The sequence below is a fragment of the Vulpes vulpes genome, chromosome 6 (genome assembly GCF_048418805.1).
Source record: "Vulpes vulpes isolate BD-2025 chromosome 6, VulVul3, whole genome shotgun sequence".
Taxonomy (NCBI): domain Eukaryota; kingdom Metazoa; phylum Chordata; class Mammalia; order Carnivora; family Canidae; genus Vulpes; species Vulpes vulpes.
In genome coordinates, this window is record NC_132785.1 from 95,637,629 (window position 1) to 95,663,229 (window position 25,601).

The 25,601-nt window shown below is 40.4% G+C and overlaps 1 protein-coding gene across 4 annotated transcripts in view; it reads left to right on the forward strand.

Annotated features, from left to right (window-relative positions):
- Window positions 1-871: 871 nt before the first annotated feature.
- DAAM1 (dishevelled associated activator of morphogenesis 1) overlaps window positions 872-25,601 on the forward strand; it is a 166,189-nt gene continuing 141,459 nt past the window's right edge. For 2 of the 4 annotated variants that reach the window (XM_026000599.2, XM_026000601.2), the window contains exon 1: window positions 872-1,102. The gene's annotated coding sequence lies outside the window, so the exon portion shown is untranslated. Of the gene's footprint in view, window positions 1,249-25,601 lie in introns of all 4 variants that reach the window. The other 2 variants (XM_026000600.2, XM_072761671.1) reach the window with 1 other exon arrangement.

Below are 25,601 nucleotides of genomic sequence, written 5' to 3' on the forward strand. Positions count from 1 at the left end.
TAAGATCTTGGCATTCATGAACAGCACGATGTTGTTTGGCTTAGGTCATTAAAAAAAAATATTGTAGAGAAAGGTATGGGCAATGAGGGGAGGGTGTTGCGGATCTAAAAGCCCGTGTGTACATATGTGTTGTCTATTAAAACTTTAACAAGGACGTCGGAGCGGGAAGTCAGCTGCAGGGAAGAACAAAAGCCTGGCTGCGCGATAGGACTATCTCTGCCGCCGCAGCAGGCTCCCCGGCCGAGGGCTGCAGCGACTGTCGATCACACCGCATTTTTATCAGTGACAGCCTCCGTTATCCCGTCAGCTCAGCCAGCTAAGCTGGTCCCTGCGTTCCGGTTGGTCACCGGACTCCGTTAAATGGGGGAAGGAGAGAGGACGGAAAGGTGAATTGTACTTAAGTGGGGCACACGGCGATTTCCCGTCTTCGGGGCCGGCACCGCCTCATCGTCGGGGACGCGGGGGAATTCCGGGACCGCTTTTAACCCAGAAACCAGTGCGTCCTATTAATTAGTTTCTACGCGCAGGGAAGGCGGTGAAAGGCTTCATCTTCTCTTTCCAGCAGGGGCCAAGAGCCGGGTTGGTCAGAGCTGCCCGGCCCGTGCGCACCAGCGCCGGACCCCTGGCGGCCCTCCGAGCCGGCAGCGGGCGGAGTGGAGGTCAAGTCAAAGGGCACGACCGCTGGGTGCCCTCCCCCTACCCGCCCTCGCAGGCGCTGTCCGCAGGTCGGCTTCGCGAACGACCACCGCTAGCGCTGCAAGGCTGGAGGGCGGGGAGGGGGGGCGGGTCCCGGTGGGGGCGGGACCAGGGGGTGGGGACGAAGCGGCCGAGGGATACGTCGGGAAGTGTAGTTCTGCCAGCCCCATTTAGCGTAGCCGCCCAGGCTGTGCTTGCGAGAGCGAGACTACAACTCCCAGGGGGATGCGGGCCCAGCTGGGGAGTCCATGCGCAGTGGGCGCCACATTGTATCCTATCAGGCGAGGAGAGGGTGATGTCACCTGCGAGTTGGTAACCTACGGGCGGCTGTGAAGGAAACTGTTTAACCGGATCCCATTGTACCCGGAGCGCAGAGCCGCCTTTCCAGCATGCAGGGGCTGCTCAGGTAAGGGGGACGTGCCGCCTCGCCCGCCGCACTCATTCATTAAGCAGCACCGCGCGGTGGCGCGGGGGTGGGCGCGCTTCCTCCGGCCGAGCGCTGGGTTCGCGGCGCGCCCTCCCGCTGCCTCTCCGGAGCCCCAGGGCCAGTAGGTAAATATTAAACCCGTCCTTCAGGTTGGGTCTGGGTGGGAACGGGACCTAGACAGCTCCCAGCTGCCAAGCTGGGTTTGGGAAAATGGCTGCAAGCGCGGCGAAAAGCTAGGCGAGCCCGGAGGAAGGCGCCCCCGGAGGCAGGGGTCCCTCCCTCCTTTCTTTCTGAGTCGCTGGGATGCCGAGAGGGCAGGCAGGGTACCACTCGCCGCCCTGCCGCGGCGTTGGGGCGCCGGGGGGGCGCGGCCTCGGCCGGGGGCTGCGGGCCCTGCGGCGGTCGGGAGCTGCGCGCCGGGGAGGCTCCGAGGCAGGCGCGGTGGACTCGGAGGTGGCGACAGGGAAGGAGGGACTCGTTTACCCGCCGGCCCGCGTCCGAGCAGACCCCCAAACATCGCTGCAGCCTCACTCCAAGGTTTATTCGCAAGGGACGGGGTGACTAATTCCCAAAAAGTTGGAAGCCAAAGGTCTCCCTGGAGAGGAGGGAACTCCTCGCGCTGCGGAAGGAGCCGGGGGGTGTTGGCGGCCGGCGGGGAGCGGAGGCTGCGCCGCCTGCGGATCGGGTTCGTGGCGTCGCGGGGCGCTCCCGCCTCTCCGCCCGGGGAAGGGCGCATCGCGGCTCCCCCGGCTCCGATCGCGCCCGCCACAAAGAGCACCTGAGCGAGGGGGGAGCATCTGCCCCAAACCCTGGGCTGGGAGGCGGTGAGGCGGTGCGGGGTGTCGAATAATCCAGTGATGAGGCTCGCTGTGGGGCAGGAGGGCTGGGCAATAGGAACCAGCTGGTGTCGAAAATCCAACTGCTTGGAATGGGCTTGCCCTCCTACTTGAGACGCGCACGAGGCCCGAGAGCTCTACATAAATAGAGTCCTCTGGATTTCCTTTCCCTAGCACCCTCATTCTTTTCATCATATTCATTCATCAAACCCTGCGAATGGCTCTTAAGTTGTTCTCAGCCTGGCGTTGGGGTGTTCTGCTCCCCCGCCCCCGGCCCCCTTCTAAAACATTTTAGTGGGCCCAGGAATAGATACCTACGCTTTATTTCCTCCGCCTCGGTCCCCCGTCCCCCATCTCCACCCGCCAGAGAGCGTCAAGAGCAAATGCTACCCGTGACCGTTTTTGGTCTCCTTGAGTTGGTAGTTGCCTGCGACTGGACTGGGGAAGGACCGAGTGAATTGAAGCGGAGTTTGTCTGCAAGATGAATCCCGTTGCCATGGCGACTCCTGCCGTCGGAATCTTAACTGCTCCCACTGCTGTTTCAATTCGATGTGGCTCTGCGGGCAGCTGGGAGGGCGTGGCCAGTGGGTGTGTTCAAATGCTCGTTCCGGGCCCAGCTGCTCTCCCTTCTTCACGCATTTCACAGTCCAGGCCTCTCGCCGCTCTCTTCCAAGTAGCTTGGACGCAGCTCAAAACCCCTTACCCCATTCTGTGTGCCCGTACCTGGACTCTCCCCTCTGTAGAAGTCAGAGTTCGGAGCCTGTTTCTTGAGGCAAGCTCTGAAAACTACAATGGAATGACCTCTTTTGCCTTACAGGCTAGATGCATACTTTTCCTAATAATGTACCTGACTGGGTTAGAGGCAGCTTTCTCAAGGAGGGCGTGTCCTCTGTTTTGCATGAAGAGAGTCAGGCCACCAGTGATGGGCCTCAATTTGCTCTGGGTGCAGCTCTCTGGAAATTTATAGGGACAACTAATGACTGAAATTGAATTCTGGAAGTCAGTATCATCCCTTGTGGTTCTCATAAAATCTAAAAGCCTGCCGCCTGCCTAAAGGATGCAGGTCCTTGAAAATGAGGCAGACTGGGCAGAGATCTAGGAGGCCTGAATCTTGCTCTGCCTGTGCCATTGCTGGCTGCCCCACCCTGGGGTTAACCCTGTACCTCAGGGGACCTTGGGCAGTACTAATGTGGGGGAGGGATAGATAGGGTTTCCCAAAGTTGATCCTAGGTATAAAATCTTGGCGACTCTACAAAGGGACCTGGTCATTGTCTTTTCTCAAAATAATCTGAAGATGAGTTAAATTCAGCTTCTGACACTGTGGCTTTGAGTTAATATTTCTGAGCCTTACTTGTATGACTTGACTGGCAAAGGAACCTGGCTCTTCATGGCAGTCCTTCAAACGGGGCAAGGCAGTCACGTTACTATTTGTAATAATATTTCTAATATTACTAGTATTATCCCTGTATCTGGACTTCTAGTTATCCTTTTAGCTTGGAATTAATTGCTTAGGTTTTGCCTTTTTACAGATTCTTGTTGAATGTGATTATTTGTAATTTAATTGCACTAAGTGTAATGGAATTACACAAATACTTTGCTTCCTTTCTGCTTTTATTACATACCAAGGTGGATTATCACAGATACTGCAGATAAAGGGGGAAAAGGCTTTATCTGTGAGTGTGTGTATGCATGTGCATTTATGTGCAGGTAAATGCTTGGGGATGCTGAGTGCCAGGTGGTTGACATTCATCATCTTGTTTTGAGTAGGTGGTTACATCTTCAGGAGGAAACAGAGTCAGAAATTGTCACTCAGTTTTTAGTTTTGTCCTAGAACTTATCATTGTTACTTGTTTTATTTCCTGTGTCCCTGTAATTCTGACAGCAGTTCTAATGTGTGGCTTTTTTTCCCACTCCCCTAAGGTCTTTGAGGGCAGAGTCCTTGTCTTGTCCTTCTCTATCTCTCTAGCAGTTAGTGTTTGACCATTGGTAGGTATTTATTAAGTATTTGTTGAGTTAGTAGTAGAAGCATGATTGGAGATTCAAGATTTCATCCTTTCCATTGATAGTTCTGGCATCAATTGTAATATTCCTGTAGCTTTCTGTGAAGTAGCTTCATCTCAGCATAAATGAAAACTCCCATGTAGCGCATAACTTGAAGTATAAAAGGCCTCCCATGTGTTTGAAATGGATGTATTTTGTAATTATTTGCTTTTGGAATACATACACTCACAGACTTTTTTTTTTTCCTTAAAGTTCTTGTTATAGCTCTTCATACAGTTATTACACCAAAGCAGATATTTCTATATTTCTAGATTTCTCTTGTACTATCCTTGACCCAGATAACTTTCCCAGGAGGTATACAACAAAATAGAGAGAGAGAGAGGCAGACAGACGGACAGACAGACATCAAGGCAAAGATAATTATAGGTTTTGCCAGGCCACTTCTGGCAACCGAGGCACCATTTGGGTAGAGGAGCTGGAAAATGGCTCTTTCCTGGGACTGAGGGTGGGGGTGGGTGGATGGTAGTTTCCCCATAAACAGGATCAGTTGTCCCATGCTGGCTACTGTGAGAGAAGAATGGGGTAGGGAACATTTGTCCAATATTTGTAACATTTTGTTTATCATCCAACAGTCAGATTTTGTAGGTTTTCAGAAGTATAAATTAGTGAGGAGGCGTGATAGTAGCGAGGGTGCAGTGGGTCATGTCCTTGGGTGGTGCTTACAGGAGCTTAGTGAGTAGGTGCCAAAGAATTTGAATCCTGGCTTTCTTGCTCTGTGGATAGGCTCTGGGTGTTAAGAATGCCTGTGTGTCTGTGTGTGGTTTTATTTGAGCTACTTTGTTTAAAAGGCTGCTTTTAGTGTTGGTACTGTGGTCTTCAGAACAAATAAGGTGTTTACAAACAAAACATGGTTAAGATTGAAAGTGTTTCATTGTGTAAATATTTTGGGGATGTTATAAAGAGTGGCTTTGGCTTGAGAATCTTGAGGTCTTCTGTGAAATCACTTAAAAAGTTACAGCTGTTGGATCAGGGGAAACAAGCTCTTCCAACAAAGCTTGGTACCACTGTAAGCCTTAGGTGTTTGGTTCAGGAAATAATCACAGAGCTTGTAACTTCTGTGGGGCCCTCCCTGGCTTCATGTCATGCTCCTGGTGTTTCTGAGTTTTACGTCTATCCTTCTATTGAAGGAAACAAAGCAACTTTGCCAATTTAGGTTAGCAAACTCGTTCAAACTCTAGAGGGCATGGTCAAAATGAAAATTCTTCTATTCTGTTTTGTGATTTTTCTTCTTTGAATAAGAGATGTGGACTGCTGTTAGTGATTTTGGCATTACAATTTCTAACTTGGTAAAGGAGGAAATCTTCCAAGTGAATATGTATCCTAAACACTCACAGAATCTGTCCTTAGTGGTTTCCCCAGAGCTCAGTTTAGAGGCAACTGATTTCACAGGTACTATTTAAGAAATCAGTAAGGAGGGCAGTTTCTCTATGTGGCTTGGGGGTAGCATCTGGTTGGTGGGGCAGGCTGGGGTGGGGGATACCTCTTTTGAGGTTACACTCGCTTAGCAAGTGTACTGTTTCTGTAGATTGTATCTAGAGTGTCTGAGAGCAGCTGATAGAAATTAGAATTGAAGGATGGATCTGAAGTGTCTCCCTGCCCCTCTGGTTCCTCCAAGCCACCACTTAGTACCCCCACTGAAAGAGGGACAGTTGTAGATGAGATGCAAGTTGATTTTGATTACCTGTATTCCACTCTAGCAGGCTATTTTTGCAGGAAAAAAGAAAGTTTACCTTTTCATTTTCTGGCATCCTTTCCACTGTTCCAGGAGGAGAGAACTGAGTATTTCAAAGTGAGTTTGCATTCATAGTACACAGGCCAAAAATTAGTTAAATGCTAATTAGTCCAGGAGGACTGCATCAAGTATATGGAGGCCTCTCCTTGCATCTCCCGTTCCCTATATCCTCCTGTTCCTGCAATTAATCTGAGGTTACCAAATCCATACTCAGCTTTGGTGAGCTTTATTTTCCTTCTTGAGGTTTAAAGCACTCTTATTTGTTTGTTTGTTTTTAAAGATTTTATTTATTCATGAGAGACACAGAGAAAAGCAGAGACATAGGCAGAGAGAGAAGAAGCAGGCTTCCTGTGGGGAGCCTGATTGTGGGACTGGATCCCAGGATCACCACCTGAGCCAAAGGCAGATGCTCAACCTCTGAGCTACCCAGGTGTCCCAAAGCACTCCTGGTGTTTACCCCTTTTGTGACTTTCTGTAGTAATGGCTACTCTTATTTGGAATGTGTGCTCCTCTGAGTGTCTAAATTCTCCTCATGCCCTCAGATCCATTTTGAGTGCCACAGATTCCAGGAAGCCTTCCCTGCTTCAGCTTTTATTGATCTCTTCTGCTCCTTTCTCTTAGAGCCCTTAACCTGACCATAGAACTTACCATAGCTAACATGATGCTAATAGTTAATTAAGGTATATAAGGTGCTTACCTTGTGCTAGGCCCTTCCTGATACTTTACATGGGCTTAAATACCATTTACTCCTCTCAGCAGCTCTGTGAGATACGTACTATCATCATCATTTTACAAATGAAGAAACTGAGGCATGAGTAAGTTAAGGAACTTGCCTAGGTCATACAACTGGACACTGGCAGAGTAGATTAGGGACCCAGGCAGCCTGGTTATTTACACCCCATACTATTGCTTTGCCTCTGGTTTACCTAGGTGTTATAGTTTTTTCTTTCCAACGAGTTAGGGGGAATCACAACTTTCTTTGTATCTCTTAATTCTGAAACAGTGCTGTGTCAATAAGAGCTGGGCCTGTTGAGAGTAAAAATCCTTCAGTTAATGGTTTCTTAAAGTCTGACTCCCTGGAGCAGCAAATGTTTCATGAGATTAAAAATGTAACATTTGGGTCTTTGGATGATAAAACTTTTGAATTCACTCTTCTTTACTATGTCTGTGATAGGCAAATTATTCGAAAAGAGAAATGCTCTTATATACCATCTCTAAATCCATTTGGAGCCTGTCCAGCATTCACTGTATTTGTTAACTGAGATAACTTTTCAATAGGTTGAATCTCTTATCTGAAAAAAAAAAACCCTTCTCACCCAGAACGGAGCCTCAGAAGCCTGACTTCTGAGTTAAGACTCCCATAACTTCTGAGCTTCCCCGCCTCCCCGTTGTCTTTTAACATAAATCGTGAAAGCTCTTTTGAAAGGGAAATAATGAAGACTTGAGTAGTAGTCAAACATGTAATCTAATATTGGCTAATCCTTAGATATTAAAATAAGCTTTTTTATTTCCCACCTCAGAAGGGAGACTTTACTTATCTTTACAGTGAAGCAAATTTAGTGTCAAATATACAATTTCAGTTCTTCTAAACTATAGCCACTATTGTGAATTAAATGTGGAAAGCGAGGAAAAGCAGGTTCAGTTTCCAATGTCTTTGGTACAATTTCCTGACTTACAATAGATCTTTTCCTTTTGGCTTAAAACTGGGTATTGTGCCACTTTGACAATATTTAATGAAGACAATTGAGTCAAACTCAAACTGTGTCATTTAGGGAAATAATAGGACAACTATGCCCTTACAAAATATTGCTAGGAAAAGAAAACGAAAACAAAAGGCTTAATGGCCGTGAGGAATTATCTGGCCAATATTCATTTATCCAACGCACATTGACTCCAGGAGCTTTTTCTTTTATTCATCTTGTTAACACTCCCTAAGTATGTCAGTCACCTTTAGTAATAACCTGAGTTCCTTCTGTTCTATAAATTGCACCAGGAATTGGAATTGAAGGTACCTTGTATTTTGCCAGGTACATAATTAGGGTCAACTATTAAACTGGTCTTTGTACTTTTCATTTCTGGAAAAAAAAAAAAGAATCTGTGTGATCGGCAAACATTGCCCATCTGATGGGCTTTCTGAATTCAGGCTTCCAAGAGTAGACAGCCCAGATCCGAGCTTTGGGCATTGTCTGGGCAATAAAGATGCCCTCTTTTGCTTTCTAAATGAGTTCCTATATTCTTGCTTTTTTAGCTAAGCTCACTTTGTTGGTGATGTACAAATTGGGTCAAGGCTGTACGGTTTGCCTTCTTTTGGAGCCACAGACTCTACCTGAAATTTTAGTCAACTTTAGGAAAAAAAGATGTTTTTTAAATTTGAATTAATGCGTGTGTGGTGGTTTTTTGTTTGTTGGTTGGTTTTGTGTGTGTTTAGGGAGGCTCCATTCTTAAGGAGGCACTTGAACTCATGGCCCTGAGATTAAGAGTCCCATGTTCAGGGGACCCTGAATGGCTTAGTCAAGTGTGGGGCTCTTGATTTTGACTCAAGTCATGATCTCAGGGGCCTGAGATCGTACTGCATTGAGCTCTGTGTCAGATTCTCTCTCTCTCTGCACCCCCAATTTGCGCTCGCTTTCTTTCTCACTCTCTTGAATAGATAATCTTAAAAAAAAGTTGCATGTTCTACTAAGTCAGCCAGGTGTCCCTCCCCGCTTTAAAAAAATTCATCATGCTCTTGGCAACAGAGGAGACTAGACCGTACACTGTGGATATATTAATGCATGGCCATAACCACAATGGGCAAAATATTTCATATTATAATATGAACTGATGGGGATCTGTTTTTTTTCAGACCCCATAAGTTAGAGGCCAGGCTTTGCCAGCAATTCGCGAAGGAACTATGTGTCCTGACAGGTGTCCTATGAAGAGTGGATCAGAACTAAGAGCAGCTTCCTAAAACTTTGCCAAAGCCTTGGTCTTTTCTGGTTTTTGGAGCTGTGACAAGTCATTAGTGAATATTTCGGTGCCGTTTCTTGGCTTTGCTATTCTTCCATAAAACTTTCACAGATTTGCATCCTAGAAGAGTGAGGGATGGTGGTCAAAACCATTCACCAGGTCAGTTAGATTGTTCAAATGTATCTAAATTTTATTTGTTTCACAGAGATTTGGTAAAACCAAGCAGTGAAATGTCTAGAGATGAGTTAAGTTAGAAACTGTAGTTATTCTTTTTTTTTTTTTTTTTAATTTAAATTCAGGTTGTTAACATAGTGTAGTATTTGTTTCAGGAGTAGAATTTAGTGATTCATCATTATAGTGTAGTATTTGTTTCAGGAGTAGAATTTAGTGATTCATCATTACGTATAATAGCCAGTGCTCATCCCAACAAGTGACCTCTTTAATGCTCATCACCCAGTTACCACATCTTCCCACCCTCTTCCCCTCAGCAACTCTCAGTTGATTATCTATAGGTAAGAGTCTCCCATGGTTTGCCTGTTTTGTTTTTTAAAGATTTTATTGATTTATTCATGAGAGACATAGAGGCAGAGACATAGGCAGAGGGAGAAGCAGGTTTCCTGTGGGGAGCCCAATGTGGGACTCCATTCTGGGACCCATGATCATGACCTGAGCCAAAGGTAGACAGGCCATCCAGGTGCCTCTCTGTTTTTATTTTGTTTTTCCTTTCCTTCCCTTATGTTCATCTGTTTTGTTTCTTAAATTTGACATGTAAGTGATATCATATGATATTGTTTCTTTGACTTATTTTGCTTGGCATAGTATCTTCTGGTTCCATCCATGTTGTCGCAAATAGCAAGATTTCATTCTTTTTGATGACTGAGTAATATTCCATTATATGTATATGTATATATACCACATCTTCTTTTCTGGGACAAGGAGATTAGAGTAAGGGCCCTTCTAAAAACTGAGAATTTATTACCAAAAATATTATAAAAAAGGAAATGTAGCAGACAAATCATTTGAAAGCCCTTGCTGCATCTCCTACTCTCGAAAGTTGGTGAAATTGTGAATATAAGAAATGTCATATGGTTTTATCTCAGGTAAGTGACATAGGACTTATTTTTTTAAATGAACCCCATATCAGTGGTTATTTGATTTAGGATAATGGTGGCAAACGAAAACATTTCCATTTATTTCCCATTCTGTATGTAGCAATCTTGTTTGCAATGAGAGGTGCCCCTCCTCCCTGCAATTACTCAGCACTCGGTAATTTGAGCAAAAGTCAGAGACAGTATGGAATGAATTGGGCTGGAATTGAAGGCAGTGTCTGAGACTGCATCATGTTCTCAGAACATTAAATGAAAGGCCTGTTATTTTCGCATTTTAAAAATCAAGAATGGAGATTGGATTGGACTAGAAAACCTCCACGACCCATTTAGAGCTTGACAGTCTGTGTAGATGACAGTTCCAACAACAGAAGTTCCAGGAACTGTGGCAAGAAACTGCCTTGCGTATGACATTTTCTGCTAAGGGATTGGTTTAAAATTTTAAAGAATATATATACTATTTTTAGTTTGACCTAGTTTCTTTTCAGGCTGTGATTGAAGCTACCTTTCTAACATACTTTGTCTGTCTTACTATACTCTTGGAATTGTTCTTTGAGTCTAAAGGGCCCCTTGTCAGTTCTGCACTCATAACCTCCCTGTGGGCAAAGAAGATTGTCCCAGTCTGACAGGTTTCATGTGAGGGGAGCCACAATCACTGACGTCACAAATGAGTATGTCTTCCCCCTTAACTTCCTAATTAAGAATAGGTAGCTGTGTGGAGCAGAGAGGGGGCTGCTTTCATTTTAATCCTCTCAAGCTCAGATTGTTTTTCTGGTGAAATAAATTGGGGGAAGTAGGTGGAGAGGAGGACAGAGGGGGTGACTGGGTCTCACTTATCTTATCATTTGTTTCCCTCTGGATTGCATTTGTTTACACTGTCTCCTCAGGCCAGGAATTCCTTCAGCAGAAAGCATGCATACACACGGGGATATTCAGATCTGATCCGGGCTTCCTTCTTCTTGTGCTCCATTTGCTGACTTGGCTGTCTTCTCGACAGCCTGATCTGCAAGGAGGGCTGGATATACCTAATCTGTTTTTAATTCTTCTGTTATGTGGAAAAGAGATCTTAAAACAGAGACTTGGGGCAACCATGTTCATGTTTTTCTGATGGAAGAAGAGGTTTCTGATGGAAAAAGATCAGTAGGTTTAAGTTTAACGTTTATGTATGACTTGTTTATTTTGGTAGAGAGTTTAGTCATGAATGTTTGGCACCTTGAAATGAAGTTTTTTCACCTTTTGGTCACTCTGATGTAATTGCATAGAGAAAAAAGAGTCACCAGTTCATTTTAGGTTCAGATGTGGGTAATCTTAGCAATTCACTTAAAACTCTTGGGCCTCTGTTTCTTCATCTGTGAAACGATACGAATTTTCTAAAATTTTATGAGAATGCTGTCCTACAATAATGACTGCACTTGTATGCCATTGTGTAATACCACTGGGTGTCCCTAGAATGGAGCTAGGGTGAGAATGAGAATGAGAGGACAACTCAATTTTTTCACCTTCAGAGTTTCCAACGTTGGTTCCTGCTCTTAGCACTATAAAACTGAGATGCTGAATCTAAACCCTTAAAATCTGATCGCTTGTCTGTTCTTACCTGAACAGCTTCTAGTTATGTTCTCCACTCCTAGGGCATCTGAAAGTTCCATAGGATATAAGGGATGAGGTTAGGCAGTGTCTTGGGTGATCCTCCAATTCTACTTATATTGATAAACTCTTTATACCAGAGTTTGACTACCAGTGGTACACAGAATGGATGTAGCCAACTGTCATGTTTTGTTTGGCTAATACAATGTTGTTTTAAAAAATGGAATGATTTTAGTGAGCATTTCATTCTGATTTGGTACACTACAGTCTAGTGCCTCATACAGAGCCACTTTGTTTACGTGATATTTCTTTATCTCCTTGGACCTTGAAGGCATTTGAGTTTGCTATCCCTATTTTAAACGAAATTAAAATTGTTTTTTTTTAAGATTTATTTATTTATTTATGATAGACAGAGAGAGAGAGAGAGAGAGGGAGGCAGAGACACAGGAGGAGGGAGAAGCAGACTCCATGCTGGGAGCCCGACGTGGGACTCGATCCCGAGAATCCAGGATTGCACCTTGGGCCAAAGGCAGGCGCTAAACCGCTGAGCCACCCAGGGATCCCCCAAAATTAAAATTGTAATGAGAGTCTCTTCAAACCAGTGGGCTGGCAAATGACCTAATCCAGGGTTCCTCCACTTCAGCGTTATTGGCATTTTGGACAGAATAATTCTTTGGTGTAGGGGGCTGTACTTTGTATGGTAGGATATTTAGCAGCATCCTTGGCCTCTACCCATTCAATACCAGTAGCAACCTTACCACCCTTTTAACAACCAAAACCATCTCCAGACATTGCCAAATGTCCCTGGGTGGGGAGGGGGGGGGGCAAAATTGGCCTTGGTTGAGAGCCAGTTGACAGATTTTGGATGGCCTGAGAACTTTAAACATTGGATAAGGTTTGGATATTTTGGGATAAATTGGAATTCATCTGGGGAACCGAGCTACCTTGCTGTTTTTATTTATTTGGGCAGTTGGTGAGAACAAAACAAAGGTCAGTGGATTAGACCCTATGAGGTCATTTCTCCATTCTTCCATGACCACTGCCTGGGAGGCCAGCCACATTTTAAGAACATATTCTTGGTCACCACAGGGGACTCTCTTGAGACACTGATGCTGGGTCAGGACAAACCCACCAGAGTTAGCAGATAAACAACTTTGAAGCCCATGGCCTGTGTTGGTAGGTCAGTAATGTTATCTGTGGATAAGGAATATAAGGCTTTGGGGAAAGAAGAGGTTGGCTCTGTCACTATTGTTAAAGGCCAGAATGCTTAGAAAAGGGGAGGGGATTTTCAGCCTTTTAAAATGACAGCTTATCTCACATTAGCAATGTGGGAAGAGCTCTGAAAAAGATTGAGTGATGTTTCATTTTTTTCCCCCCTCTCCCTCAAACAAGAATGTCTTTATAACTTGAGTTTAAAACTTGGGCTTTGTCAACACTCAAACTTGGCTCTGAGAAAAACACTGGTAAGATCTTCAGTGTACGTAAGGGGAATGTGATGAAGTTCTGATTAACCAACCCAAACTCAGTTCTTGAGCAACTAGTGCAAAAATAAAGCTTAGGGAAGTACACAGTTTCAGTTAAAACAGAAGCCAAAGTCCCTTCTCAGAGATTTAAGTGGGACTTCTGAAGGGGTCCATGCCTCTTACTTAAGGTTGTGTATTGGTTCTCTGCCCTGGAGGGGAGTCAGAACATCCTCTGCGGGGGTTGTGTCAGGATTCTGATTTAGTCAAGTGTCCAAGTTTGGGCTCTATCTCCAGGGTTCTTCAAGCTCCCCAGGTAATTCTGATATTTAGCCAGGACTGAAAACAAGTGGATGAGCAAAAGATCTGAAAAATTTGAGATCTTCTCTTCTCCTTTTCAAGATGATACCCTAGGAGATTCAATTTGCACATTCACCTGTTATTCAAAGGGAAAGGAAACGGAATGGTCAGCACCAGGAGGTCAACACCAGGAGTGCCTTTGAGATAAAGTGGGTGGAAGAGTAGTTTTAGTAGTAGTAAATGTTCTTACTAGCTTCTGTTCTAGAAAAATCCATATCCTAGAAAGTATGTAGATATTTCACAGCTATGTTTCACTCAGTGAGTTTCTCTTGAGATTCTTCTGGCTTCACTAACATGGGGTAGATTTGTTTGTTGCAAGTCATTCCTTAGCCTATGCCATATGCCACCATGCAGCTCCAACTACAAAGTCCAGAGTTATAACTACCAGAGGTGGGAAGTAGAATAAAATGGCTCCTTTTACTTGGATTCTACTTAGAATTTCAGATCCAGATTTCTATCAAGCATAGCAGAGGCAAGGAAATAACTAAGTTTCAGGGGGAAATATACTGGGCATTTTATGAACCATCTCATAGCCATAGAAGCAACACCTTAAAATATCCATTCATTCATTCATTGATTCATTCATTTGGCTTGTAAAATATGTTTTAATATTGGGTGTGAACATGTAAGAATGCTATTTTAAATTCCAGATTTGTTCCTTTGGGATACAGAATACTTGTTTTACTTAAAGTTCAAATCACCCTCCATCTTCGACTTCTGAAATAAGCAAATTACATTGTGCAATAGGAGAAGAATCTCTCCAGTGAAAGATTTTTTGCTTTCACTGGCAAGTAGTTTCATGTTTTGTGTATTTGGATCATGTCCGTGTTTTCAGAGGAATGTTCATAGCATCAGTTATAGGAAGCAATACTCCACAATCCCCAATCACAGTTTTCCCAGTATTTGTGATGCCTGTAGATTAAATCTTCTACCCTCAGTTTTTCCTCAAGTGCTGATTTTGTGTTTCAGGTGACCAGTGTTTTCTGGTACCAGAGAAAAATTATGTGGTATTAAAGAAGGAATGACAGTTAAAAAGACAGAATACAGGGTTTCTTTTTAGGGTTGATGAAAATGTTCTAAAAATCATGGTGACAGTTAACAGTTTGTAAATATACTAAAAACCACTATACTGTACATTTTAAAAGGAAGAATTATACGGTGTATGAATTTGTATCTCAATAAAGATGTTAATTTAAAAAAAGCTAAAAAGAATCCTACTAAGTGCAACCTTAGAAACAGAATTTTAGACCTTAGGGATAATACCTATGACATACTTTGTCATTTCTTTTCTTCATGTGCATTTCAATTTTTTTCCTCTAAATAACATATATAAAATGGACAAAGGATAGTTGTGATAATTTCTTAATATTTATGGACCACGTGAGACATTGGAAACTTTGTTCTAAAGAAATGGACTCTGACTCATATTTTTTCATGCCTCCTGATCATGAGCTAGGGCATGCATGAAAGGGTAGATAGCTTTGTACTGTTTTATACCTACTGTGATGAAAAGCTAAAGGTTTTGGTGATCCATTTGGCTTAGTCACAATTTGCTTTAAACTTGTTCCATATTATTTTGCAGTATATTTCAGCTGTGGAAGTCTTCACACTGTAAAAAGCACTCAAGTATGTAATCTTGCCTGTAAAGCTAACTGTGTGTGTTGGATAAGGAATATTTCATTTATGAGGGATTATGTAGCTCAAGGTTTCTCAAATTTGGATGCATGATCCTTTGAGCAATACTGCATTAAAAGTTAAATTGCTGAATGTTTAGGTACTCACTTGGTGCCAATGGGATCATAAAGTCATGTGCAGAAGGTGGGCTTTGAGGTACTGTGGTATATTCTTTGGGTTAAGATGCTTATCTAGGCATATTAATTTTATTCTGCTATTTCCAGAAATGTAGTGGTTTAAAACCCCACCATGTCAGAAGTTTGGGCATGTGGCTAGATTTTCTGCCTAGGGTCTCAGCAGGCTAACATTCATGGGTCCACTAAGGCTGCAGTTCTCATTTGGGGCTCAGGGATTCTTCCATGCTTCATAGTTGTTGGCAGAATGAATTTATTTCTTTGTGACTATGGGACTGACAATTGCTAGCTGTTGACCAGGGACTACTTTTTGCTCCTAGAGGCCGCCCACATTGGCAGCTCACACATAGATGTTTCCTTTCTTCCACGCTAGCTGGAGCACATCTCTGTGATTTCCTTTTTTGCCATCAGCCAGAGAAAAAAGGCTAAGTTTAAGGCCTCACCTGATTAGGCCAGACCCACCCAGGACAAATCTCCCTTTAACCACACAGAATGATGTCTGTCTCATCATATTCTTCAGGTCCACTCTCAAAGGCTAGTGGGGAGTGTCATTTAAGGTTCTGCCTATCATGCCAGATAGCAGGGATTAGGCCAGTATACTCTTGGTGATTACTAAGATGAACATCCAAAAATCTAGGAAAAAATGACACCTGACAAATATGCTTTTGGACCCCCTCTGTCTTCCTAAAATTCCTCCCTCTCAGATTTGTGGCTTTCCATTCCTAGTTAATTCTTGTTCAAAGTAGAGTGAAAATGAAGATATTTTTTAAAAGTTATTTATTGAAAGTTTCCTATACAAATATACCCATGTAGAATGACTAATATAGCTAATATGAGAATTTTACATATATTCATAGCTTCATCAATGCTCAATTCATGGTGAATCTTTCATTTTTACCTTCAACTATTTTACATCAACTCTAGGATTTTTTTTTTTTAAAGATTTATTTATTTTGGAGAGAGAAAGAAAGAATATTTCAAATAGGCTTCAGGCCCAGTGTGGAACCATATGTGGTGGTCAATCTCATGACTTTGAGATCATGATCTAAGGTGAAATCAAGAGTTGGACACTCAGCTGATTAAGTCACTTGGATGCCCCAACTCAGATTATTTTAAAGCAAATTGCAGACATCTTAGAATTTCATCTGTAAATATTTTAGTATTTATGTCCAAAAATATCAGCACTCTCTTTAAAAATGTAACTAAAATACTATTATCATTCCTAAAATAATTTATTTTTAAAATATTACCAAACATCTCATCAGTTTTCAAATTTACAGTTTTTAAAAAGTTTAACTCAAGATTCCAACAAGGTTCATACATTGCAGGTTTTTATTTGTTTACGTTTAATATCTCTAAGCCTCTCTAAATCCTGTGCAGCATTTTTCTTTGCAACATACTTGTGAAAAGAACTGGGTTATTTGTCCTATAGAATTTCCCACAGTCTAGATCTCCTGGTACAACATCTCTGTTTGCTCTATTTCCTGTAAATTAGTTAAGATGAAAATAATTGATGCTGTGGACCTGTCTGGTTAGTAGCAGTTGAAAAACTTATTTGGTGAAAGGAATGTATAGATTTATGTTTGTATAGATATTTAGAGAAGTATTTGGGAGTGGAGCAAGTATGTTAGGCTTTTCAGACTCTTATTACTGAGAGCAGTCTATCTGTTGTATACTTACAGTACATGAATTAGTACAGGTTAAATTCTTATAGGAAATATACAACATATAGATTCATTAAGTGATATTTAGATTTGTTTAGTTTTTTTGGCCTAGTTTTTTGTTAAACTGGGTTTTAGCTCCACAAGGGAAAAGAAAAATTCTTAGGAAGAAAGGTATTTCATTTTTGAGTTTTAGAAAATAGCTAGATTTTAAAATTGTGAAATATCATAAAAGAATTGCTTTTTTTGTAATAGGGCTTTGCTAATTATTTCTTACCTGTAGGTTCTCAAATGACCTACCTCTCCTTTGTCCTCAAAGACCGTGATGTATATTTAAAATTCTTACTATTGAAAAATTCTATTTTAAAAAAAGGTAACAATATTATTTTAGGAGAACAATTATATATGACTGCTATGGAAAAAAGATGTTATCTAATTTAAATTTTGTTTTGGAGGAAAAAATAGCATTGGGTTGAGATGAGAAACCATTTAATTAGAGCATAGTTACTTAGAAAAGGGGATACAGAACTTTTTCTATAAAGAGACAGATAATATTCTCAACTTTGTAGGCCATGTTGTTCCTATCAACTACTCAATTCTCCCATTATTGTAGGAAAAATAGCTGTAGACAGTATGTAAACTATCAAAAAATTGGTGTGGTAAGTTGGGAAGAACTGATATCTTGACAATGTTGAGTCTTCTTATCCATACATATGAAATATCACTCCATTTATTTTGTTCTTCTTTGATTTCATTCATTAGAGTTTTGTATTTTCTTCATATAGATCTTGTACATATTTTATTAGACTTATATCTAACTAATTTTGTGGGATGCTTAATGTCAATGGTATTGTTCATTGTGACTTTTCACTCTTTCATTGTTGGTTATATCAGAAAGCAGTTGGCTTGTATTATTAACCATGTATCCTGCAACTGGGACTGGGTTTTGTGTGTGTGTGTGTGTGTGTGTTTGGTTTTTGTTTTTGTTTTTATGTTTTTTTGTAGATAGTCTATCAAATTGAGGAGGGATTCTTTTTTATGACTAGTTTTTTTCCTTATCATGAGTGGGTGTTGGATTTTGTCAAATAGTTTTTTGCATCTATGTGATCATGTGATTTGCTTACCTGGGATAAATCCCACTTGACTGTAGTGTATAATTCATCTTATATGTTGTTGGATTCAATTTGCTAATTTTTTTTGAGGTTTATATCTGTGTTCATAAGATACTGCCCTATTTTTTCATGTAATGTATTTGTCTGGTTTTCATGTAATGTATTTGTCTGGTTTTGGCTGGCTTAATAGAATGAGTTAGGAAATATTCCCTCTACTTACATTCTCTGAAAGAGATTATAGAGAATTGGCATAATTTTTCTCTTAAATATTTTGTAGAATTAATCAATGAACTCATCAGGGCCTGGTGCTTTCTATTTTAGAAGGTTATTAATTATTAAATTCTCTGTTTTTATTAGTGTTAAGGCCTGCATGCAGAAACTGATCTGTTTCTGGATAGTTGATGCTAAAGAATAATTTTCAAAGAGTTAAAAAATAAGATTCTCAAAATTATAAATACATCAACAATTTTATTTAACTTATTAGTGAAGGAACCAGTAAGATGTTAGGACCAGTTCATAAGACTGATGAATCACTGAGCTCTGAAACTAATAATATATTATATGTTAATTAATTGAATTTAAACTTTATTATTATTTTTTTGTTTTTTAAATATTTTATTTATTTATTCATGAGTAACAGAGAGAGAGAGAGAGAGAGAGAGAGAGAGAGGCAGAGACACAGGCAGAGGGAGAAGCAGGTTCCATGCAGGGAGACCGATGTGGGACTTGATCCCCCGTCTCCAGGATACACCCTGGGCTGCAGGCAGCGCTAACCCGCTGCACCACCGGGGCTGCCCCTGAATTTAAACTTTAAAAATTCATTTTTAATTTAAAATTTTTGTAGCCAAAACAAAAACAAACAAAATAACCTTATTTAATGGCTCAAAATATAATGTAGTTGGTGAATGTAATTTTTTTTTTTTTTTTAAATTTATGATAGTCACAGAGAGAGAGAGAGGCAAAGACACAGGCAGAGGGAGAAGCAGGCTCCATGCACCGGGAGCCTGATGTGGGATTCGATCCTGGGTCTCCAGTATCACGCCCTGGGCCAAAGGCAGGCGCCAAACCGCTGCGCCATCCAGGGATCCCTAGTTGGTGAATGTATACTTGAAAATATTCTGGTGTGGAATGGAATGTTCTACAAATATCAGTAAAATCAAGTTAGAAAAGAAGTTAGGACCAGTTGAAAAGATAATTTGAAAAAAAAGGTAAATGTACATCCATTGATCCACAGTCAGAAATACTGAAATAAATTTATAGTAGATACAAAACTAGTTAATATCCTAAAGGACTATAAAAATTAATGTTTTCTTTTCTACATGTATGTAAATTAGTTGTATCTCTACCAGGCAAAATCTGTTGCTTTGCTATAGATAAAGGGCCATTACATTGCTGTATGTTTTTTACGAGTTAATTTCCTATCTCTACAGAGCTATGAAATAGTCTGGCCCAGTGGGTTCTCAAACTTTTTTGTTTCAGTATGTTTTGATCCTATTAAGTATTGAAGACCCCAAAGAAATTTGTTTGTGTAATGTATTAGTTAGATTAGAATCAGAATTGAGAAACTATAAAACTATTCTTTCATTAAACAAATAATGAATTCTATTTTATGTTGTCATCTGAGTGATGACTTCATCATGGGTATTGAATGTTTTGGAAAATCCCACTGTGTACTTGTTGAGAGAATGAGAAATGGCAAATAACATCTTGATATTTTATTAGAAAAAAATAGTTTTGAACTCATAAACACCCTGACAAGACCTGAGGCTCTCTAGGCATCCCCAAACCACATTTTGAGAACCACTGGTCTATTTAAAAGAAAAAAAAAAAAAGGGTCAAAGATAATCCCTGGAGGACCTGCTAGACCACAAATAGCATTCTACTGAAAAGATACCCAGTAATCTGTTTTGTCTCTTTCTGAATCTTGTTTTTTTTTCTCAACGGTAGTCCCTCCTTGACAAATGTCATCCTCCCCAGCCTGGGGCATAATCAAGGCTGTTTTGAAACTATAAGTCCAAAACTTATTTTATTTTTTGATTATAAAATTAATACAGGTTATTATATGAAAAAATGAAAAAATGAAAAAATAGGAAGTGTAAAGAGAAATCTTACTGAGGAGGCAAATAATGTTAACATTATGGGAATACATCTTTATGAAATTTAAATATTTTTTTTGATTGTATATTATCTGTACTTTTTTGCTTCCTTTCCCCCACTAAATGTGGTCATAAGTATATTTTATATTACTAAAATTTTCTTAAAAATTGAAGTATAGTTGAACTAAAACTCTTATTGTGGTAAAAATTACATCATAGAATTTATCATCCTCATAACTCTTATTAAATATATAGTGCCATAGTATAAAGTATATTTACATTGTTGTGATACAGATATCTAGAACCTTTTATCTTGCAGAAGTAAAACACTACCGCTTAAACAACTCCCTTTTGCCTCCCCATCTCCACCACCCCAGCCACTGATAACCACCATTCTATTAATGTAACTCTGTTAGATATTTTATGTAAGTGGAATCATACAGTATTTGTTCTTTTGTGGCTGGCTTTTACTTAGCATAATAAGATCCTCATTGTAGCATGTGATAAGATTTCCTTTTTCTTTTATTTATTTATTTTTTTTTATTTTTATTTTTTTCCTTTTTCTTTTAAAAGCTGCATAGTATTTCATTCATTTGTATATACCACATTTTGTTTATTCATTCAATCATTGATGGACATTTGGGTTGCTTCCATCTCTTGGCTATTGTGAATAGTGCTCCTGTGAACATGAGTATGCAAATATGTCTTTGAGACTAAGCTTTTAATTTTTTGGGATATACCCAGAGCCTGGAATATGGTAGTTCTTTTTTAAATATTTTGAGAAGCTGCCATACTATTTTTTTTTTTATAGCATTTGTTCCGTTTTACATTCTCATCAACATCTTGGAGTTTTTGTGGTTTTTTTTTTTTTTTTTAATGGTAGCCACCTTAATGAGTATGAGGTTTATTACAACTCCATAAACTTTGTAGCAGCATTTATTTCCTTTTTTGTGCTGTATAGTGTAATCATTTTCCCATTTTTTAAAAAGATTTTTAAAATTTATTTGACAGAGAGCGAGAGAGCACAAGCAGGAGGAGCAGCAGAGGGAGAGGGAGAAGCAGACTCTGCTGAGCAGAGAGCCCCAGGTGGGGCCGGATCCCAGCACCCTAGGATCATGACCAAAGCCCGAGGCAGACGCTTAACAACTGAGCCACCAGGCGCTCTGTCTTCCCAATGTTTTTCCATTAAAAACCATTTGAACATCTTTCTCATGTTTCAGGTTTTTTTAGGATACATTCTTAGATATGAAATAAATGGGTCAAAAAGTATATAATTTTAAAGTTTTTTGTAAATACTGCCAAATTGTCCTCAAGAAAGGTTTTGCAAGTTGACACTGAATCAGTGTATTAAAGCATCTTTCATTTCACTCATGTTTATGCTGAGTATTATTATCTTACAATCATCTGTGCCTGAACAACTGGCAAATGCTATCACATTATATTTTAATTTGCATTTTAGAAATTTGTTCAATAGAACTTTTTTTCTCCAGGCTATTTGTATTTTTTCTTTCTCAAATGGCCTGCTTGCTTGCCCATTTATCTCAATGATTTAAATGGATCATACAAAATTAATTAGCAATGCAAATATGAAGCTACCAGAACTTTTCATTAATGCAATAAACAATCATGGAACCCATTAGAAGGAAACATATGAGAGCTTCAAGTACATTTAAAATGACCTAAAATATTTCTCTGTGATTAAGGGTCTCTGGCTGCAGATTTGCATAATTAGTTATCTTAACAAGCCCTTTCCTCATGTGAAGGGAGACCTTAGGTCATCTCCTGTTGTTTTTGTCTTTTGTTTTTGCACCCCCCCCTCCTGTCGTTTTATGGTCAATTTGCATTTCCTGGAGTTTGCCTCAGTTGTTTCTTACTATCTGTGCTTTTTCTGCTGACAGTGAGACACTGCTACGTAGAAGGCACTTTTAAAGACTGAGAGGGCAGGGAGATGATATGTAGTTTTTCCATTGGACTGAACATGTTTAGAAGAATAGGAGGTAGAACAATGAAATAATCCAAATATTATGAGGAGGGAGGTTGAAGTTTATATTAGAGTGGTTTATATGATAAAAGAAATGTTATACCAAGTACTTTTTGTTTATAAATGGTATTGTAAAACAGATATTTGAAAGCTTACCTAAAATATTTAAAGCATTTTGCCTATACAGCACTCAACATTACAAAAATGCTGTATTTATCACAGATTGTCTTCATGTCAGTGTGTCATAAGGCCATATTATAGGGGAAATGGATTTTCTCCTACCTTAAGTGCTCTAGGTTTGTTCTAATTTAAACAGAAAATAATCCTCTCCCAAGCAAAGAGAGAGTTTCATGTTTTAAAACTAATTTTAGATTATGGTAACCCAGTAATAGGATATAATGCAGTGTTTACCAGCATACTTTAGAGAGGACAACTTAGTGTTATCATGGCTCTGTTCACGTTTTGTTTTGTTTTGTTTTTTTCCCCTGGGACTCTATTTTGAAGCACCATGGCTGTCTTCCTTTAAGAAATAACAAAACACAGAACATATCCCACCGAGCGTTCTAGTAAAGCAAGTATTGGCAGGTTAGTCCTGTGCATTTGTTTGAAAGACATGATCTGACCCAGTGATGTAGAGGCTTTTGAGAGGATTCTCTGGAGTAAGAGGCCAAGATCCTGAGGAGAAGGCTTCTTTCACAGTTCTCTCTGAAACAATGATTCAAACAACAAGAGTGGCTCTTTCTCTCCACCTGTTTCCTTATTTCCTAGGCACCATTTGTATCACAAGTGGTTTGATTCATTGTAAAATTGACTGATGGGCCAGAATTTCCAAGAGTACCAAATACCTTTGTAAGTAGAGAATCAGACACTGTATTCACGTTCTGTGGACAAGACATCTCCAATGCAAAATGGACCATGAAATATTTTATCTTAATTTTCTATAATGCTTTCTTGATTTGCAATGGTAAAACCTGGTAGGAAATGATAAAGATTATAAAGTCTTTTATTCTGTGGCTGATAAAGTTCTGAATTAAAAGTATTCAAACAGGGCAGCCTGGTGGCTCGGTGGTTTAGCGCTGCCTTCGCCCCAGGGCCTGATCCTAGAGACCCAGGATCGAGTCCCATGTCAGGCTCCCTGCATGGAGCCTGCTTCTCCCTCTGCCTGTGTCTCTGCCCCTCTCTCTCTCTCTCTCTCTCTCTCTCTGTCTCTCATGAATAAATAAATTTAAAAAAATCTTAAAAAAATAAAAATATTCAAACATATTTTCTTGTTAATGGTGAAGAGTTCCGTACTATTTTATGAATTTGCCAAAAAATTGATTTTAGAAATACAGTGGTGCTCTGTCATTTTTTGATGTAGCCAGTCCCTTATAACTCTTACTATAAAAGCTTTAGGTAGAACTTATGACTGATGGAGTCACATTTTGTAACTTTATGTAGGTTTCATTATTTAAAGGGGTTGGTCTTGAGTATGTCAAGCTTTGACAGTTTGTAAGATATAGCATCATTAATTTTTTTTTTTTTGCATCATTAGTTTTCTACTGAGATTGGCAACCATTATTTGGTTTGTGTTTACTGTGATTCTCAAATGTATAATTTATCTCCTAGTGAGGAAACATTTTAATTTTATTTTATTACTATTATTATTATTATTTTAATTTATGATAGTCACACAGAGAGAGAGAGAGAGGCAGAGGGAGGAGCAGGCTCCATGCAGGGAGCCCGATGGGGGACTCCATCCCGGGTCTCCAGGATTGCCCGACGGGGGTACTCCATCCCGGGTCTCCAGGATTACGCCCTGGGCCGAAGGTGACACTAAACTGCTAAGCCACCCAGGCTGCCCTAAAGATCTTATTCTTTTTTTTTTTTTTTTTAATTTTTTATTTATTTATTTATTTATTTATTTATGATAGTCACACAGAGAGAGAGAGAGAGAGAGAGAGGCAGAGACACAGGCAGAGGGAGAAGCAGGCTCCATGCACTGGGAGCCTGACGTGGGATTCGATTCCGGGTCTCCAGGATCGCGCCCTGGGCCAAAGGCAGGCGCCAAACCGCTGCGCCACCCAGGGATCCCAAAGATCTTATTCTTTAACATAGCCTCTACACCCAATATGGGGCTTGAACTCACAATCCTGAGATTAAGAATTGCATGCTGTACTGACTGAGCCAGCCAGGTTCCTCTTCAAGAAACCTTTTAATTACCTTGGCTTAAAAAGGACAAAGTGTAAGTTCATATTATGGCAACAATACTATAGTTTATTTAGTACAATTATCTAGTTGTGAGGCATGAACTTTTTTGAAATGAGAATTTTTTTTTTTATAGTATCGAATAGAAAGTCCTTATACTGTATTAGGAGAACTAATATAAGTATGTATGTATGTATGTATTTTTTAATATAAGTATTTAAGTCAAGATTTCAAACCACACATTATGATTGCTCATGTTGTAGAAAACTCTTCAGTGGGGGAATGCAAAAATCTTTAGCCTGTTACCTCCTTGTGTGACTTTGGCCAGCAATCTCTTGGGCTTCAATTTCTTCAGATGTAAAATGGAGAGGCTTGAATAGCTTACCAGTTCTGTGACAGTTTTGTTGTCTCCGGTGGTTTTTAAAGGAGTGTAGCATTCACTGTCTTCTGACCCTGAGAGTTCTGCATCAGAAGTCAGGATGACTCCTCTTTCGAGCTAAGAATTGAAATCTGGAATAAGTGATTTGCCTAGTAATAAATTTAGTGTAATGATGGAATCAGAGAGCTCAGGTGTCCACTAACCTCTTAGATGCCTATCTGACACAGTTTGGTTGTCACATACACATGTCCTTCCCTCCACTTCCTGTTTCCTGTGCAGCCATGGCAGACAGTGTTTATCTAATGGTTGTCCAACATGATATTTCTTTCCTACTCAGCCTGGACATGGCCTCAGAGTCCTTGAAGCAATATTCTTTTGTTTTGTTTTTGTTTTTAAATTCATGAGAGACACAGAGAGAGGCAGAGACACAGGCAGAGGGAGAAGCAGGCTCCCTGCGGGAGTCTATGGGACTCCATCCCAGGACCCTGGGATCACGACCTGAGCCAAAGCCAGATGCTCAACCACTGAGCCACCCAGGTTCCCCTTGAAGCAATATTCTAATAGCCACAGCTAAAAGACAAGGAAATTAAATAGTTTGACATTGTAGATAGTAGAATCTTTAATATAAAAGAAGGTCATTGAAGGTTTTTTTTGAGATTCTGGATTCAAGTGGAATGGATTCAAGTGGAATGTTACGGCTTTCTCTTTAGTATAGGTTCCCAATATGATGATTCCTTTTTAATTAAAAAAAAATTCTGGGTTCCCACATGACCATGAATTTAGCAACACTTTAAATGAATTTGTTTCGTTAATCCCAACATTTAGATTCACTTGGGAAAATGAGCATGTGTATCGGCATGAGACATTTACATGCTTATGAATTATTACCTTTGTGCATCCTCCACTCCATCACCATCCTCCAAGAGTCAGGCATTTGAAACTGTTACTCTCTACCACTTTGTCTTTTTCCCTTGGCTTCAGTTTAATTTTAATTTTTTAAAAGATTTTATTCATTAGAGAGGGGGAGCACAGTCAGTGGGGAGGGGCAGAGGAAGGAGAAGCAGGCTCCCTGCCTAGCAGGGACCCCCTAAGAGGGGATTGGATCCGAGAGGATCATGACCTGGGATCATGACCTGAGCCAAAGGCAGATGCTTAACTGACTGAGC